Genomic DNA, 18,716 nt, shown 5'->3' on the forward strand with positions numbered 1-18,716 from the left:
ATGTTGATGCTGCTGCTGTTGATGATGATGATATTGTTTGCTCTGCTTAAGGTCCTCAGGGATTATTTTTTTTTGTTTTAAACATTTCATCATTATAAACATACATATAAGAGTTTTTTGTAGTTTTTTTTTTTTGTATTTTTTTCTGTTGTATGTTGTTTATGATTGTAAAAATTTATTGTTTTGCAATTAAAATTCCAAATAAAAAAGTATCGATTGTAGTTTGTATGTTTACAACCAAAGTAAAAAAAATGATTTGTATACTTATTTTAGTTTTTTGTTGTTTTTAGCAATTTTCTTCTTAATATTTTTATTATTATTAATTTTTTTTTTGCAAAGGGATGTTTACAACCCAAACCTTTTTTTTAACACGGGAGGTGTTGATGTGATTACTGGAATCCATAAAATATGAAAGAATTTTATTAGTTTCTTTTACTCAAATAAACAATTATTATTTCTCTTTGCTTCTTCTGTATATTTTTTTATAGAATTAGGTTGCAAAAGGTTTAAAACTGTAAAAGTAGAAGGAAATTATGTGTTTATTACAAGAACTAATTTCTATATAAATTCTAGGAATTTAGGGAATTGTGTAGTAAATTTTTAATAAAAAATTAATTGTTTCTAAAGGAAAATATGTTTTATATTTTGTAATACGGCATTCAGAATATAGTGAGAATTTTTCATATGAAACAATTCAATATCAATTATCTAGTTGCATCTTCTTTACATATACATAAATATTTTTCATTGGTTGTTCTTTTTGATTAATCTTAAAAATTTTTTAAAAATATGGTTTGTCAACAACTTACCTTAAAAGTCAGCAATTAGACATGTTGAATTTTATGCTAAAAGAAAAAGGGAAATATGTATTAAAATATAAATGCCGATAATTCTATTTTAATTTTTTAAAATTCTTTAAATACAAACAGTACCTCCTTAGCATTATATTTAAAGCAATTTTCTATCTATTGTGAACTGTTCTTAGCTTTTCTGAAATTCAATAACTAATAGAGCTTTTTAAGCTCTATCAAAATAATATTATATTATTAGTATAATAAAGTATCATATTATGGTTAAATATATTCCTAATATTTCATTATAATATTATTTTATTAATGATAATGTGATGTCTTAAGTAATCATATTATAGATTCAAGTAACCATATTATGGTTTCATGTTATCATATAATATATGTATAATAATAATCATATTATTGTTTCAAGTTACCATATTATGGTTTCATATAATCATATTATGGTTTCAAGTAACCATATTATGATTTTATATATTTAACGAGTTTTTTTCTTTGGAATTTTTTTTCAATACAGACTATTTTATATCAAGGATGTCAGGAAACCATGATGATAAAAAATTTCCACTTTATTAGAAAAAGTGTTGCAACTTTTGTTTTTATTGAGAGAGATTGAATTACTCTCTATTGAAATATAGTCAATCGAATTTTTCTATGAATGAAAATCGATCGATATGCTATCATTTTTTTTGGGAGATTTTTCGAGAAATTTTAAGTTCTAGTTCAGTTCTAGTTTGGTTCTAGTTCAGTTCTAGTTCACTTCTAATTCAGTTCTAGTTCAGTTCTAGTTCAGTTCTAGTTCAGTTCTAGTTCAGTTCTAGTTCAGTTCTAGTTCAGTTCTAGTTCAGTTCTAGTTCCGTTCTAGTTCAGTTCTAGTTCAATTCTAGTTTCAATTCTAGTTCAATTTCTAGTTCAATTCTAGTTCAGTTCTAGATCAGTTCTAGTTCAGTTCTAGTTCAGTTCTAGTTCAGTTTCTAGTTCAGTTCTAGTTCGGTTCTAGTTCAGTTCTAGTTCAGTTCTAGTTCAGTTCTTCAGTTCTAGTTCAGTTCTAGTTCAGTTCTAGTTCAGTTTCTAGTTCAGTTCTAGTTCAGTTCTAGTTCTTCTGTTCAGTTCTAGTTTCGTTCTAGTTCAGTTCTAGTTCAGTTCTAGTTCAGTTTCTAGTTCATTCTAGTTCAGCTTCTAGTTCAGTTCTAGTTCAGGTTATAGTTCAGTTCTAGTTTCAGTTCTAGTTCAGTTCTAGTTCAGTTCTAGTTTCAGTTCTAGTTCAGTTCGAGTTCAAGTTCTAGTTCAAGTTCTAGTTCAGTGTCTAGTTCAGTTCTAAGTTCAGTTCTAGTTAGTTCTAGTTAGCAGGTTCTAGTTCAGTTCTAGTTCAGTTCTAGTTCAGTTCTAGTTCAGTTCTATTCAGTTCTAGTTCAGTCTAGTTCAGTTCGGTTCAGTTCTAGTTACAAGTTCTAGTTCAGTTCTAGTTCAGTTCTAGTTCAGTTCCTAGTTCAGTTCATAGTTTCAGTTCTATTCAGTTCTAGTTCAGTTCTAGTTCATTTCTAGTTCAGTATAGTTCCAGTTCTAGTTCAGTTCAGGTTCATTTCTAGTTTCATGTTCTAGTTCAGTTCAGTTCAGTTCTAGTTCAGTTTCTAGTTTCAGTTTCTAGTTCAGTTCTAGTTCAGTTCTAGTTCAGTTCTAGTTCAGTTCTAGTTTCAGTCTAGTTCAGTTCTAGTTCATTCTAGTTCATTCTAGTTCAGTTCTAGTTCAGTTCTAGTTCAAGTTCTAGTTCAGTTCTAGTTCAGTTCTAGTTCAGTTCTAGTTCAGTTCTAGTTCAGTTCTAGTTCAGTTCTATTCAGTTCTAGTTCAGTTCTAGTTCAGTTCTAGTTCAGTTCTAGTTCAGTTCTAGTTCAGTTCAGTTCTAGTTCAGTTCTAGTTCAATTCTAGTTCAGTTCTAGTTCAGTTCTAGTTCAGTTCTAGTACAGTTCCAGTTCAGTTCTAGTTCAGTTCTAGTTCAGTTCTAGTTCAGTTCTAGTTCAGTTCTAGTTCAGTTCTGGTTCAGTTCTAGTTCAGTTCTAGTTCAGTTCTAGTTCAGTTCTAGTTCAGTTCTAGTTCAGTTCTAGTTCAGTTCTTGTTCAGTTCTTGTTCAGTTCTAGTTCAGTTCTAGTTCAGTTCTAGTTGAGTTCTAGTTCAGTTCTAGTTCAATTCTAGTTCAGTTCTAGTTAAGTTCTAGTTAAGTTCTAGTTTAGTTCTAGTTCAGTTCTAGTTCAGTTCCAGCTCAGTTCTAGTTCTAGTTCAGTTCTAGTTCTAGTTCAGTTCTAGTTCAGTTCTAGTTCAGTTCTAGTTTAGTTCTAGTTCAGTTCTAGTTCAGTTCTAGTTCAGTTCTAGTTCAGTTCTAGTTCAGTTCTAGTTCAGTTATAGTTCAGTATAGTTCAGTTCTAGTTCAGTTCTAGTTCAGTTCTAGTTCAGTCTATTCGAGTTCAGTTCCTAGTTCAGTTCTAGTTCAGTTCTAGTTCAGTTCTAGTTCAGTTCTAGTTCAGTTCTAGTTCAGTTCTAGTTCAGTTCTAGTTCAGTTCTAGTTCAGTTCTAGTTCAGTTCTAGTTCAGTTCTAGTTCAGTTCTAGTTCAGTTCTAGTTCAGTTCTAGTTCATTCTAGTTCAGTTCTAGTTCAGTTCTAGTTCAGTTCTAGTTTCAGTTCTAGTTCAGTTTCTAGTTCAGTTCTAGTTCAGTTCTGTTCAGTTCTAGTCAGTTCTAGTTCAGTTCTAGTTCAGTTCTAGTTCAGTCAGTTCAGTTCTAGGTTCATTCTAGTTCAGTTCTAGTTCAGTATAGTAAGTTCTAGTTCAGTTCTAGTACAGTTCCTAGTTCAGTTCTAGTTCAAGTTCTGTCAGTTCTAGTCAGTTTCTAGTCAGTTCTAGTTACAGTTCCTAGTCAGTTCTATTCAGTTCTAGTTCAGTGCTAGTTCCTTCTAGTTCAGTTCTAGTTCAGTTCCGAGTTCAGTTCTAGTCAGTTCTAGTTAGTTCTAGTTCAGTTCTAGTTCAGTTCTTGTTCAGTTCTTGTTCAGTTCTAGTTCAGTTCTAGTTCAGTTCTAGTTGAGTTCTAGTTCAGTTCTAGTTCAATTCTAGTTCAGTTCTAGTTAAGTTCTAGTTAAGTTCTAGTTTAGTTCTAGTTCAGTTTCTAGTTCAGTTCCATCTCAGTTCTAGTTCTAGTTCAGTTCTAGTTCTAGTTCTAGTTCAGTTCTAGTTCAGTTCTAGTTCAGTTCTAGTTTAGTTCTAGTTCAGTTCTAGTTCAGTTCTAGTTCAGTTCTAGTTCAGTTCTAGTTCAGTTCTAGTTCAGTTCTAGTTCAGTTCTAGTTCAGTTCTAATTCAGTTCTAGTTCAGTTCTAGTTCAGTTCTAGTTCAGTTCTAGTTCAGTTCTAGTTCAGTTCTAGTTCAGTTCTAGTTCAGTTCTAGTTCAGTTCTAGTTCAGTTCTAGTTCAGTTCTAGTTCAGTTCTAGTTCAGTTCTAGTTCAGTTCTAGTTCAGTTCTAGTTCAGTTCTAGTTCAGTTCTAGTTCAGTTCTAGTTCAGTTCTAGTTCAGTTCTAGTTCAGTTCTAGTTCAGTTCTAGTTCAGTTCTAGTTCAGTTCTAGTTAGTTCTAGTTCAGTTCTAGTTCAGTTCTAGTTCAGTTCTAGTTCAGTTCTAGTTCAGTTCTAGTTCAGTTCTAGTCAGTTCTAGTTCAGTTCTAGTTCAGTTCGAGTTCCAGTTCTAGTTCAGTCTAGGTTCAGTTCTAGGTCAGTTCTAGTTCAGTTCTCTAGTTCAGTTCTAGTTCAGTTCTAGTTCAGTTCTAGTTCAGTTCTAGTTCAGTTCCTAGTTCAGTTCTAGTTCCAGTTCTAGTTCAGTTATAGTCTTAGTTCAGTTCTAGTTCAGTTCTAGTTCAGTTTCTAGTTCAGTTCTAGTTCAGTTCTAGAATTCAGTTCTAGTTCAGTTCTAGTTCAGTTCGAGTTCAGTTCTAGTTCAGTTCTAGGTTAGTTCTAGTTCAGTTCTAGTTCAGTTTCTAGTTCAGTTCTAGTTCGGTTCTAGTTCAGTTCTAGTTCAGTTCTAGTTCGGTTCTAGTTCAGTTCTAGTTCAGTTCTAGTTCAGTTCTGTTCAGTGCTAGTTCAGTTCTAGTTCAGTTCTAGTTCAATACTAGTTCTGTTCCAGTTCAGTTCTTGTTCAGCTCCAGTTCAGTTCTAGTTCAGTTTTATTTCAGTTCTAATTCAGTTTTGGAAAAAATGTATTCATAATTTTTGTTTGTAATTTAAAAAAATATTTGATAACAAACCAACCTTCATCAAAAGGGTTTAAAAATCTAACAAGGTTAGGGAACTTAAAATCCATATGTTACATTTACGCTTAATAGTTCTTAAAAAAACAAAAACCAACTGTTTCAAATATTAAAACTCTTTACAAAAAACTAGGTGGTCCTACAGAATTATAGCTAAAAGTCTTTGCTACAATATGTGGCAAACCAAAAAAAAAAAAAAAAAAAAATAAAAAAAAATCACTTGAAACAACTTTTTAAACCAATAGACCACAGCCTGTTGACGAAATACTTGACACATTTGTAATTATTTGTATATTTTTGGGAACACTTCTTAAGAATCCACCATTAGATAAACCAAAATTTTCAAAATGCGTGTGTGCCAGAAAAAAAAATTTTTGATCGATTTAAATAAGAAAATAAATGAAACTCTATCGTTGAAACGAGTTCAAATAATACAAAATACCACAAATGAAGGGGGAAACGTGATCCACTTTAAAAGATACACAAGTGTTGCTTTTTTTCTGCTTTCTTTAGATGTTATTTTTTAATAATTTTTTTTGGGTAAATGATTATTACAAATTTTCTTTTCTGTACAACTTTTATCTTTCATCTAAGAGTACTGAGAAAACACTTGATATTTGTTAGTTTTAAAATGAATTTTTTGTTTATGTTGAAAAAATTTGTTGTTTAAGGGGATTTTGTTTAAAAAAAATATGGAAATATAAATTTTGGAGTTAAAAATAAACAATTTTAATGAGATCAATATCTGAGAAATAAATAAAAGAAAAATATAAACAGTAGCTTAACCTCAAAAACTGTATAAAGAAAGAAAACAAAGAGCCAAAGTCTTGAAATCCAGACTTAATAGTCATTAGTAGACAAAGAAATATTTGTAATATTAAGTAATTATGGAAATTTATATTAATAATTTACTAGATGGGCCTAAAGAAATCCTACAGTGGGCATAACGAAGTTAATAACAACTTTGTAAGAAAATAACTTTTTTGTCAAACCATAGATTTCAAAGAATATAATTTCTTTTAATAAAATTATATTTTTTTAATAAAATAAAAAAAAAATAGTTTTTTGACTACTACCTACTATAGGGTACCTGATTAATAAATATTCATTATTTCTTTTTCTTACCCATTTTAAAAGTTATTAGCAAAAATTGGTTTTAGTTATTTTTTTTAGTTTTAATGTTAAAATTTTTTCTTCAATCACAGACAAAAAAATAAATGATAGAAAAAAGAACTAAAACCAGTAGTAGGCTGGTATTTTAATGGACATTTTTGTCTCAAACCCTGGTTATAACTTAATAAACTTAATTTTTTTATTTCGTCTACACAGTCACACGAATACGTCTAAGACTCAGTCGCAGTCTCTGAGACATAAATTTCAAATAAGTTATAAGAACCTGAAATGTGTGGGTTTTAAAATTTATGACAACTGACAAACAACATCATCAATCGGTTGACCAATAGATTGGATTTTTTTCCGTTCATTATGTTTTCCTTGGTTGTCTTAGACAAAAAAAAAAAACAATGTGAGTGACTGTCTGGAAGTTCGAAGCTGGTCCATTTAAGTTAATAATACAAAATATCACATAAAACAAACATTTGAGAGAAAAAAGTGTAAGAAATTAATATTGAAATTTCTTAATTGATCAAGTAAGAATTTATAGTCGTTCGTGGGTTATATTTGGGGCAGAGGGTTAACATGGTTCTATCCTTATAAATATTAGTAGTGGGATTTACATCTACATTAGTTATTTATGCAGAATATCATCATGATATTAGTGTTTATAAGAAAATTTTGACCATCAAGTCATTTTCTGAAGGGGATTTTGTATGGGGGATAGGAACAAATGAGGCCCAATCATTACGAATATCAGCAATATCATTAAGACTTATAAAAAACTAAGTTTTGCCGAAGATTGATACAAGAACATTTAACATATTTATGAGCCCAAAAGCCCTATATGGGGCTATACGAAATAATGGGGCGATTTTAACCATTTTCAATAGGCTTCATCAAAAGAAGAGTATGTGACAAATTTCATAAAATTATATTGAAAATTGCGACCTGTAGAGTGTGGACAAAGTTTATAAGGACACATAGACGGACAGATGGATGGATAGACAGATGGATAGACGGACATATTTAAATAGACTCAGAAAGTGATTCTGAGCCGATTGGTACATTTTAAAGTTAAAGAATAGGACCAATATTTTTGTTTGGAATTTTCACAGTATCTTTCTGTATGTCTGCAAGGAACTATAGGCTACTTCTTATTTCAAAATTTCAAGTGAGCGAGGTGTTACGCCCACCTGCAAAATAAGTATTAAAAGTCACATATCTCAGATAGTACAACAGCTAGAGTCTTTAAATTTTGTATGGAGAACTTTGACATCCACATAAATATATGTGGGGATAGTATGGGTGGTCCAGCTATAGTGGGCGTGGCAACTCCCTGATAAAGAAAATCTTAAATTAGTATATCTGAGAAAAAAAATTTAGTTCTCACTTTATAGCCAATATGAGTGTTTATGAAAAAAGTGGGCGGACTAGAAATAGCAGGCGTGGCACCTCCCATATGAATTAAATACAAAAATTCGTTTATTTTGGAAACTGTTAGAGCTAGAATCTTCAAATTTTATATAATTGTCAATATGAGTATTTATGAAAAATGGGCGGACTAGAAATAGCAGGCGTGGCACTTTCCATATGAATTAAATACAAAAAATTCGTTTATTTTGGAAACTATTAGAGCTATAATCTTCAAATTTTGCACTAATAACTCTAATGTTCATGTAAACAATTGGAGAGAATGGGCGGCCTTTAATTGGGTGGCTTGGAACCTCCCACATGAATTAAATACAAAAAAATTGTATCTTAGAAACTGTTCTATCTAAGAAACTATTAAAGTGAAAATCCTCTAATTTTGCACGAACATCTTTGACATCAATGTGAAGTTTTGTGTGGTAATTTAGCGGACTAGGAAAATGGGGGCGTGGCAACTCCCATATGAATTAAATACAAAATTTCGTTTATCGGGAAACTATAAGAGCTAGAATCTTCAAAACTTAGCACGAAGAATTTTTATTCACATGGATGAATTGTTTGGGAAAAGTGGGCGGACTTTCGTTAAGGGGGCTTGAAACCTCCCATATGCCTAACCTTTCGTTGACGACTACTCCCGAGTGGACGAATGTAATAGCTTTAAAGGGAAGGGAACTCGAGGTAGTTAACCTGACTAACGTAAAACTATTCGATGCAACAAAAGCTGAATTAAAAGCGTTCGGTTTCAGAAGAATGTAGAGCACGTGGAGGGGACAAATTAATGTCGAAGTGCTTTACGTGAACACCTGCCGTGTTGGCCTATTTCACGGTGGTCTTTTTCAGCCACTGGGTGAGTTTTGTGACGATTCACCACCGCCCCATTGTGTTTGTTTGTTCTTACTCACAGTGATACACTGTGGTATTTCTGGTCTGAACAGAGTTTATTCTGAATATACCTGGTATATGGTATCACTTGCATAAGATATCTTTCATCCATCATCATTCAACCCAGCAAACTTCTCATTCATCCGACACACTCATAAGAGAAAAACCTACGACACACTTATTCAAAGTATACGGGTGGACGAGGCCCGCATACCTCTACATTCATCCTGTATCATATACAATTAACACCAACTCATTTCCAACGCTTAGTCCTTCAGTCACTCCTCTGTGGGGTATCTGTTGTTCTCGACAACAGCACCGTACTTATCCCGAAATATCTGGTTAGACCCCATGTCAAATCATACAAAGGACGAGCCGAGGAGTGAAGTGACATCACCAGTTTATAGTTCCGGCAGACTAGAGGTACTGGTAGCACCTATTTACCCCCGGATTGCAATACACCAAAAGAAGCGCATAATAGGCCCCAAATTAGGGCATAAGATATTGATCAAAATCTCAATAGAATGAAAATCGAGATTTCGATCTATTTCTATCTATATTCTTCTAAAACGACAAATTTATCAAATATTTCTCTATAAAAAGAAAACTAGTGTAATATCTTGTTTTCTACTTATTATTATTTAAATAATTAAATAAAAAAATATTTTAATTTAGAAAATATTTTAAATTTTGCTTGATTTCCATTAATATACACCGCCACAGTAGCTGGCGGCAGTTCTTATTATAAACTTCCTCATACATCATTTCTACACACTTGAGAAATTATATATGTTCTCCATAAGTATATTTTGTATTTGTATTAAATAAATATCTTTCAGACATTGATTGACATTATTGTTGAAAGTTGCTTATTAACGTGTTTCTTTGCTCTTATTAGCCATAAGTCTCAGCTAATAAGTTGCTTGGCCACCAATTCTATTACTATAACATTTCATCAGATTACTACTTCTCTTGTCCCTCTGTTAAGTCTTTACAAAAAACTATATCTATCTATTTATCTTTCTATTTTTGTATCTATGTCGATTTGTCTTTTTGTTTCCTATTAAATGTTTGATAATTATTTTATTATTTCTTTCTTAACATCATCTATCAAGGTGTGTGTTGTTAAGTAAATGTCTGACTGGAGTCTTAAAGTTATAAAAATCTAAAAAAGAAGTATCCAAATTTAATTATAGGCCAAATCAATCGTCATCAAAATTTTTTGTCGTTTTTCTTTTTTTGAGACACACATAATATGAATTAATTATAGAAGGAGTCTTTTTGTTTGTTTATTGTTGAAATTAATTAATTTAATGGCTTTTGGTTATTTGTGGCCCCTTTTGACATTATTATGTTCTGTTCACCTCCCGTCCTCCCTCTCTCTTTATTCGGGTGATCAATTAGTTGGATTTTGATTGTTTCGTTAGTTGTGGTGGCAAATCTTTATGTTTCCGTTCAATTATCTGCTAATTAGAGGAACATGTTGTTTATGGTGGATGCTGACTCTGGCACTTGTGTATGACTCGGATTTTGTGGTCATATGACCAGAGGTGGTTTTGTTGCTGGCTGAGGTTAGCCTTGATTTATGTGTATTTAATTATTCAAGAAATTTTTAGTATATTTAAATACATACATTTAAGCCGATTTATTACATTATTAATATAAAATAATTTTCGTTTTAATTGTTTGAAATTACGACTTTACTAGAGTAATTCATAAAACCCTTTAAAAAAGTCACTTAGAAAATAACTTTGAAATATCCCACTTTATGTCCTTTAGAATTGTGTATTTCAAATTTGGCTTGCAAATACAAATTTTAATAAATCATCTCGATCTCTATTTAGAAAAAGCCTTTAAAGAAAAGATGAAAATAATCTTCTAAATTGAAATGAATACATGTTTTAACTGCAAACGCTTTAGTAACTATTTTTAGAGATTTTAGAATTTAGATACAAAAGTATTTATTTTGTTTTGTAAACTCAAACCCAACAAACATACCTTGTTTGAGACATATAAAGTCCTAGCCTAGACTAGACTATAGACTAGACTATAGACTAGACTATAGACTAGACTAGACTAGACTAGACTATAGACTAGACTATAGACTAGACTATAGACTAGACTATAGACTAGACTATAGACTAGACTATAGACTAGACTATAGACTAGACTATAGACTAGACTATAGACTAGACTATAGACTAGACTATAGACTAGACTATAGACTAGACTATAGACTAGACTATAGACTAGACTATAGACTAGACTATAGACTAGACTATAGACTAGACTATAGACTAGACTATAGACTAGACTATAGACTAGACTATAGATTAGACTATAGACTAGACTATATACTAGACTATAGACTAGACTATAGACTAGACTATAGACTAGACTATAGACTAGACTATAGACTAGACTATAGACTAGACTATAGACTAGACTATAGACTAGACTATAGACTAGACTATAGACTAGACTATAGACTAGACTATAGACTAGACTATAGACTAGACTATAGACTAGACTATAGACTAGACTATAGACTAGACTATAGACTAGACTATAGACTAGACTAGACTATAGACTAGTCAATAGATTAGACTATAGACTAGACTATAGACTAGACTATAGACTAGACTATAGACTAGACTATATACTAGACTATAGACTAGACTATAGACTAGACTATAGACTAGACTATAGACTAGACTATAGACTAGACTATAGACTAGACTATATACTAGACTATAGACTAGACTATAGACTAGACTATAGACTAGACTATAGACTAGACTATAAACTAGACTATAGACTAGACTATAGACTAGACTATAGACTAGACTATAGACTAGACTATAGACTAGACTATAGACTAGACTATAGACTAGACTATAGACTAGACTATAGACTAGACTATAGACTAGACTATAGACTAGACTATAGACTAGACTATAGACTAGACTATAGACTAGACTATAGACTAGACTATAGACTAGACTATAGACTAGACTATAGACTAGACTATAGACTAGACTATAGACTAGACTATAGACTAGACTATAGACTAGACTATAGACTAGACTATAGACTAGACTATAGACTAGACTATAGACTAGACTATAGACTAGACTATAGACTAGACTATAGACTAGACTATAGACTAGACTATAGACTATACTATAGACTAGACTATAGACTAGACTATAGACTAGACTATAGACTAGACTATAGACTAGACTATAGACTAGACTATAGACTAGACTATAGACTAGACTATAGACTAGACTATAGACTAGACTATAGACTAGACTATAGACTAGACTATAGACTAGACTATAGACTAGACTATAGACTAGACTATAGACTAGACTATAGACTAGACTATAGACTAGACTATAGACTAGACTATAGACTAGACTATAGACTAGACTATAGACTAGACTATAGACTAGACTATAGACTAGACTATAGACTAGACTATAGACTAGACTATAGACTAGACTATAGACTAGACTATAGACTAGACTATAGACTAGACTATAGACTAGACTATAGACTAGACTATAGACTAGACTATAGACTAGACTATAGACTAGACTATAGACTAGACTATAGACTAGACAATAGATTAGACTATAGACTAGACTATAGACTAGACTATAGACTAGACTATAGACTAGACTATAGACTAGACTATAGACTAGACTATAGACTAGAATAGACTATAGACTGGACTATAGGCTAGTCTATAAGCTGCACTATAGACTAGTCTATAGACTAGACTATAGACTAGACTATAGACTAGACTATAGAATAGACTAGACTATAGACTAGACTATAGACTAGACTAGACTATAGACTAGACTATAGACTAGACTATAGACTAGACTATAGACTAGACTATAGACTAGACTATAGACTAGACTATAGACTAGACTATAGACTAGACTATAGACTAGACTATAGACTAGACTATAGACTAGACTATAGACTAGACTATAGACTAGACTATAGACTAGACTATAGACTGGACTATAGACTAGACTATAGACTAGACTATAGACTAGACTATAGACTAGACTAGACTATAGACTAGACTATAGACTAGACTAGACTATAGACTAGACTATAGACTAGACTAGACTATAGACTAGACTATAGACTAGACTATAGACTAGACTATAGACTAGACTATAGACTAGACTATAGACTAGACTATAGACTAGACTATAGACTAGACTATAGACTATACTATAGACTAGACTATAGACTAGACTATAGACTAGACTATAGACTAGACTATAGACTAGACTATAGACTAGACTATAGACTAGACTATAGACTAGACTATAGACTAGACTATAGACTAGACTATAGACTAGACTATAGACTAGACTATAGACTAGACTATAGACTAGACTATAGACTAGACTATAGACTAGACTATAGACTAGACTATAGACTAGACTATAGGCTAGACTATAGACTAGACTATAGACTAGACTATAGACTATAGACTAGACTAGACTATAGACTGGACTATAGGCTAGTCTATAAGCTGCACTATAGACTGGTATATAGACTGGTGTATATACTGGTCTATAGACTAGACTATAGACTAGTCTATAGACTAGACTATAGACTAGTCTATAGACTAGACTATAGACTAGACTATAGACTAGACTATAGACTAGACTATAGACTAGACTATAGACTAGACTATAGACTAGACTATAGACTAGACTATAGACTAGACTATAGACTAGACTATAGACTAGACTATAGACTAGACTATAGACTAGACTATAGACTAGACTATAGACTAGACTATAGACTAGACTATAGACTAGACTATAGACTATACTATAGACTAGACTATAGACTAGACTATAGACTAGACTATAGACTAGACTATAGACTAGACTATAGACTAGACTATAGACTAGACTATAGACTAGACTATAGACTAGACTATAGACTAGACTATAGACTGGACTATAGACTAGACTATGGACTAGACTATATACTGGACTATAGGTTAGACTAGACTATAGACTGGTCTATATACTAGACTATAGACTGGTCTATAGACTAGATTATAGACTGTTCTAATGACTTCACTATAAACTGGTCTATAGACTAGACTATAGACTGGTCTATAGACTAGATTATAGACTGTTCTAATGACTACACTATAAACTGGTCTATAGACTAGACTATAGACTACACTAATGACCAGACTGCAACTTTTAGAAGGTCCTTCTAAAGCGATTGCTTGTTGGGAAGTGCATCTACAATGTTCATGTGCTGTTTGAGTGTATTGTAAAAAGGATAAGCACCTAGAGCTTTTGCACACATAGACAGAACATAAAAAAACTGTTAACAGTAGTTTTTAAAAGCAATTGTGAAACAACAAAAAGAATTTATAAAATAAAGGACATTTAGAGAAATAAATATGAAATTCTGCAAACAACTCAAGCTCTAACATTTCTATTAGTATTTGTTTATGCTGAACAGCACTGTGGGTCACAACAAAATGGAATTTTTAATCAAAAATAAAAATACAGAAAATATTAACCAAATACCTTGACCGTTATTTACAATTAAGGACATACGTTTAAGGAATATTTTGCAACTAATAAATATTAACTTATTAGAAAAGTAACCTTTTAATTATAAAACACGGTGTAAGCAAATGCAGACTGCTACTCCAGGGACACTTAAGGAAAATATATACAACTGCTTACCTTAAAGCAAAGTTTAATTTAAATGGGAACAATCGTTCAGGGGACTCCACAAAATAAAACATCTTCAACCTAAACAAACACACATGTGAAATGCAGACAAAAGCAAGAAAAAAGAAACAAACATAGATAAATACTAGGAAACAAAGGCAAAACCTAAAGAAACTGGGAGTAGTAACCAGACGACATTATTATAAATTCATTCCCCTGCTTGAAATTTACCCAGTGTCTGTGACTATGTAGTATATTTCACTGCTATCTTTTTATCTTAGAAAAGGATTCTTTTGTATTTATTTTGCCACCAGCTTAAGGTGCAACATCTAGTTGAAAGGAAACAAAAAAGTAAGCTTGCATTATTAACAAAAATGTTTTTAGAAAAATTTAAGTTTAAGTAAACATGGTTATTTTTTTGTAGTTTTCTTGTTTTCCTATTAGTATTGTTGTTCCATTTTTTTCTTTATGTTTATTTCTACAATTAATTTTAAGCCCCACAGACTCAAAACTTACTACCTACCCACTCAACCCCCCTCCTTAAGGCCTTAGCTGGCGCAGAACCTCATCAGCATTAATATATAAAAACTACAAAAAATCTGTTGTTTTTATTTTCCGGCAAACAAAAAATAAAGCCTACCAAAAATTTTGCTATAACTCCTTTAGTTCTTTCGAATTATAATTTCCATGCAACAATAATAATATTGTATTTAAGCTGCCAGAGATTTTCTGTAAAAAGAATTAAAACCCAATGGAAATTATTTCAAATAATCAAGACTTGGCTGTATTCCATACTACAGTCTATGGTCTAGTATATAGTCTAGTCTATAGTCTAGTCTAGTCTATAGTCTAGTCTATAGTCTAGTCTATAGTCTAGTCTATAGTCTAGTCCATAGTCTATAGTCTAGTCTAGTCTAGTCTATAGTCTAGTCTATAGTCTAGTCTATAGTCTAGTCTATAGTCTAGTCTAGTCTAGTCTATAGTCTAGTCTATAGTCTAGTCTATAGTCTAGTCTATAGTCTAGTCTATAGTCTAGTCTATAGTCTAGTCTAGTCTATAGTCTAGTCTATAGTCTAGTCTAGTCTATAGTCTAGTCTATAGTCTAGTCTAGTCTATAGTCTAGTCTAGTCTAGTCTAGTCTATAGTCTAGTCTATAGTCTAGTCTATAGTCTAGTCTATAGTCTAGTCTATAGTCTAGTCTATAGTCTAGTCTATAGTCTAGTCTATAGTCTAGACTTAGTCTAGTCTATAGTCTAGTAGTCTAGTCTATAGTCTAGTCTAGTCTATAGTCTAGTTATTAGTCTAGTCTATAGTCTAGTCTATAGTCTAGTACTATAGTCTAGTCTATAGTCTAGTCTAGTCTAGTCTATAGTCTATAGTCTAGTCTATAGTCTAGTCTATAGTCTAGTCTATAGTCTAGTCTATAGTCTAGTCTATAGTCTAGTCTATAGTCTAGTCTATAGTCTAGTCTATAGTCTAGTCTATAGTCTAGTCTATAGTCTAGTCTATAGTCTAGTCTATAGTCTAGTCTATAGTCTAGTCTATAGTCTAGTCTATAGTCTAGTCTATAGTCTAGTCTAAAGTCTAGTCTATAGTCTAGTCTATAGTCTAGTCTATAGTCTAGTCTATAGTCTAGTCTATAGTCTAGTCTATAGTCTAGTCTATAGTCTAGTCTATAGTCTAGTCTATAGTCTAGTCTATAGTCTAGTCTATAGTCTAGTCTATAGTCTAGTCTATAGTCTAGTCTATAGTCTAGTCTATAGTCTAGTCTATAGTCTAGTCTATAGTCTAGTCTATAGTCTAGTCTATAGTCTAGTCTATAGTCTAGTCTTCTATAGTCTAGTCTATAGTCTAGTCTATAGTCTAGTCTATAGTCTAGTCTATAGTCTAGTCTATAGTAGTCTATAGTCTAGTCTATAGTCTAGTCTATAGTCTAGTCTATAGTCTAGTCTATAGTCTAGTCTATAGTCTAGTCTATAGTCTCGGTCTATAGTCTAGTCTAGTCTAGTCTAGTCTATAGTCTAGTCTATAGTCTAGTCTATAGTCTAGTCTATAGTCTAGTCTATAGTCTAGTCTATAGTCTAGTCTATAGTCTAGTCTATAGTCTAGTCTATAGTCTAGTCTATAGTCTAGTCTATAGTCTAGTCTATAGTATAGTCTATAGTCTAGTCTATAGTCTAGTCTATAGTCTAGTCCTATAGTATAGTCTCGTCATAGTCTAGTCTCTAGTCTAGTCTATAGTCTGTCTATAGTCTAGTCTATAGTCTAGTCTATAGTCTAGTCTAGTCTATATAGGTCTAGTCTATAGGTCTAGTCTATAGTCTAGTCTATAGTCTAGTCTATAGTCTAGTCTATAGTCTAGTCTATAGTCTAGTCTATAGTCTAGTCTATAGTCTAGTCTATAGTCTAGTCTATAGTCTAGTCTATAGTCTAGTCTATAGTCTAGTCTATAGTCTAGTCTATAGTCTAGTCTATAGTCTAGTCTATAGTCTAGTCTATAGTCTAGTCTATAGTCTAGTCTATAGTCTAGTCTATAGTCTAGTCTATAGTCTAGTCTATAGTCTAGTCTATAGTCTAGTCTATAGTCTAGTCTATAGTCTAGTCTATAGTCTAGTCTATAGTCTAGTCTATAGTCTAGTCTATAGTCTAGTCTATAGTCTAGTCTATAGTCTAGTCTATAGTCTAGTCTATAGTCTAGTCTATAGTCTAGTCTATAGTCTAGTCTATAGTCTAGTCTAGTCTATAGTCTAGTCTATAGTCTAGTCTATAGTCTAGTCTATAGTCTAGTATAGTCTATAGTCTAGTCTATAGTCTAGTCTATCTAGTCTATAGTCTAGTCTATAGTCTAGTCTATAGTCTAGTCTATAGTCTAGTCTATAGTCTAGTCTATAGTCTAGTCTATAGTCTAGTCTATAGTCTAGTCTATAGTCTAGTCTATAGTCTAGTCTATAGTCTAGTCTATAGTCTAGTCTATAGTCTAGTCTATAGTCTAGTCTATAGTCTAGTCTATAGTCTAGTCTATAGTCTAGTCTATAGTCTAGTCTATAGTCTAGTCTATAGTCTAGTCTATAGTCTAGTCTATAGTCTAGTCTATAGTCTAGTCTATAGTCTAGTATATCTAGTCTATAGTCTAGTCTATAGTCTAGTCTATAGTCTATAGTCTAGTCTATAGTCTATAGTCTAGTCTATAGTCTAGTCTATAGTCTAGTCTATAGTCTAGTCTATAGTCTAGTCTATAGTCTAGTCTATAGTCTAGTCTATAGTCTAGTCTATAGTCTAGTCTATAGTCTAGTCTATAGTCTAGTCTATAGTCTAGTCTATAGTCTAGTCTATAGTCTAGTCTATAGTCTAGTCTATAGTCTAGTCTATAGTCTAGTCTATAGTCTAGTTAGTCTAGTCTATGTCTATCTTCTCGATCTTATAGTTCTAGTCTATAGGCTAGTCCTATAGTCTAGTCTACTATCTAGTCTATAGTCTATAGTCTCTAGTCTATAGTCTAGTCTATAGTCTAGTCTATAGTCTAGTCTATAGTCTAGTCTATATTTCCTATTAGTCCCTTTCCTTTAGCATTCATCTGTTATAGAAATATGTTCCCTTTAAGTCTACTGCTTCTAAAGAAAGAAATTTTGCTAGAAATAAATGCAGCAGCAACCATAGGACCAACCAACACCAGCAAATGCAGTCAATGCACTTTCAATGGGGGACGCCATCATCATAACGTTTGGCTGAACGTTTATGAAAACAACAAGTACAAAAATTAAGGAAATAAAAACAAAATATACACAAATAAAAATAAAAACAACAACATAAATACAAAACATAAATATGGAAACTGCAAAATAACTTGTGAAACATTAAAAAAAAGAAATAAACACACAAAAATTATTTGCATTTTTTAACTCCATTTTTACGCCTAACAAAGTTAAAAAACATTCTGTATTCCAAAAAAAAAAGAAAAAACTCAAACAATAGAAAAGCAAAAATTCAACTTGCATTTTGTAGCAGCTTTAGACTGCCTCAACTTTAGCTTAAAACATCGTCATCATCCTTCAACCTACCACTTAAACAGCTCACAGTGGGGCAGAATGGAAATTTTTTGGAAATAAATCTGGCATTTCTAAACGGCTGATCCGATCGGGAAAAAATTTGGCGTGAGCGAAGCCAAGGAGTATTCGAGTTTAAGTTTTGAAGATGAACCCTGCATATGCCCCAGGGACGGCGCTGTGGCGGCTCAAAGTAGGGTACCTACGACATGTAAAATTTTTAAACTCGTGCCATTTTTTTGTTTTTCACCCAAATACAAAGATTTTTATATTTTGTGAAAGCGCTCGACGAGATCTTGAAAAAACATGCTTGGACATACTACTTATCTCTTATAATATCCGAGTTATAGGCATTTAAAAATTTAGTGATACAAAATTTACCATACCTTGATCCGCCTTTTTTTGAATACCGGGCG

At 32.1% G+C, this 18,716-nt stretch overlaps 1 protein-coding gene across 1 annotated transcript in view; it reads right to left on the reverse strand.

Annotated features, from left to right (window-relative positions):
• Window positions 1-836, reverse strand: part of LOC119612051 — a gene marked incomplete at its 3' end in the record, with an annotated part of 54,331 nt that extends 53,495 nt beyond the window's left edge. Inside the window, exon 1 of the mRNA XM_037967761.1 lies at window positions 810-836. The remainder of the gene's footprint in view (window positions 1-809) is intronic.
• Between the last annotated feature and the right edge of the window lie 17,880 nt (window positions 837-18,716).

This window comes from Lucilia sericata, unplaced genomic scaffold (genome assembly GCF_015586225.1).
Source record: "Lucilia sericata isolate MDLA Ls3-8-SP2 unplaced genomic scaffold, ASM1558622v1 Contig001589F_arrow, whole genome shotgun sequence".
In the NCBI taxonomy this organism is placed as follows: Eukaryota; Metazoa; Arthropoda; class Insecta; order Diptera; family Calliphoridae; genus Lucilia; species Lucilia sericata.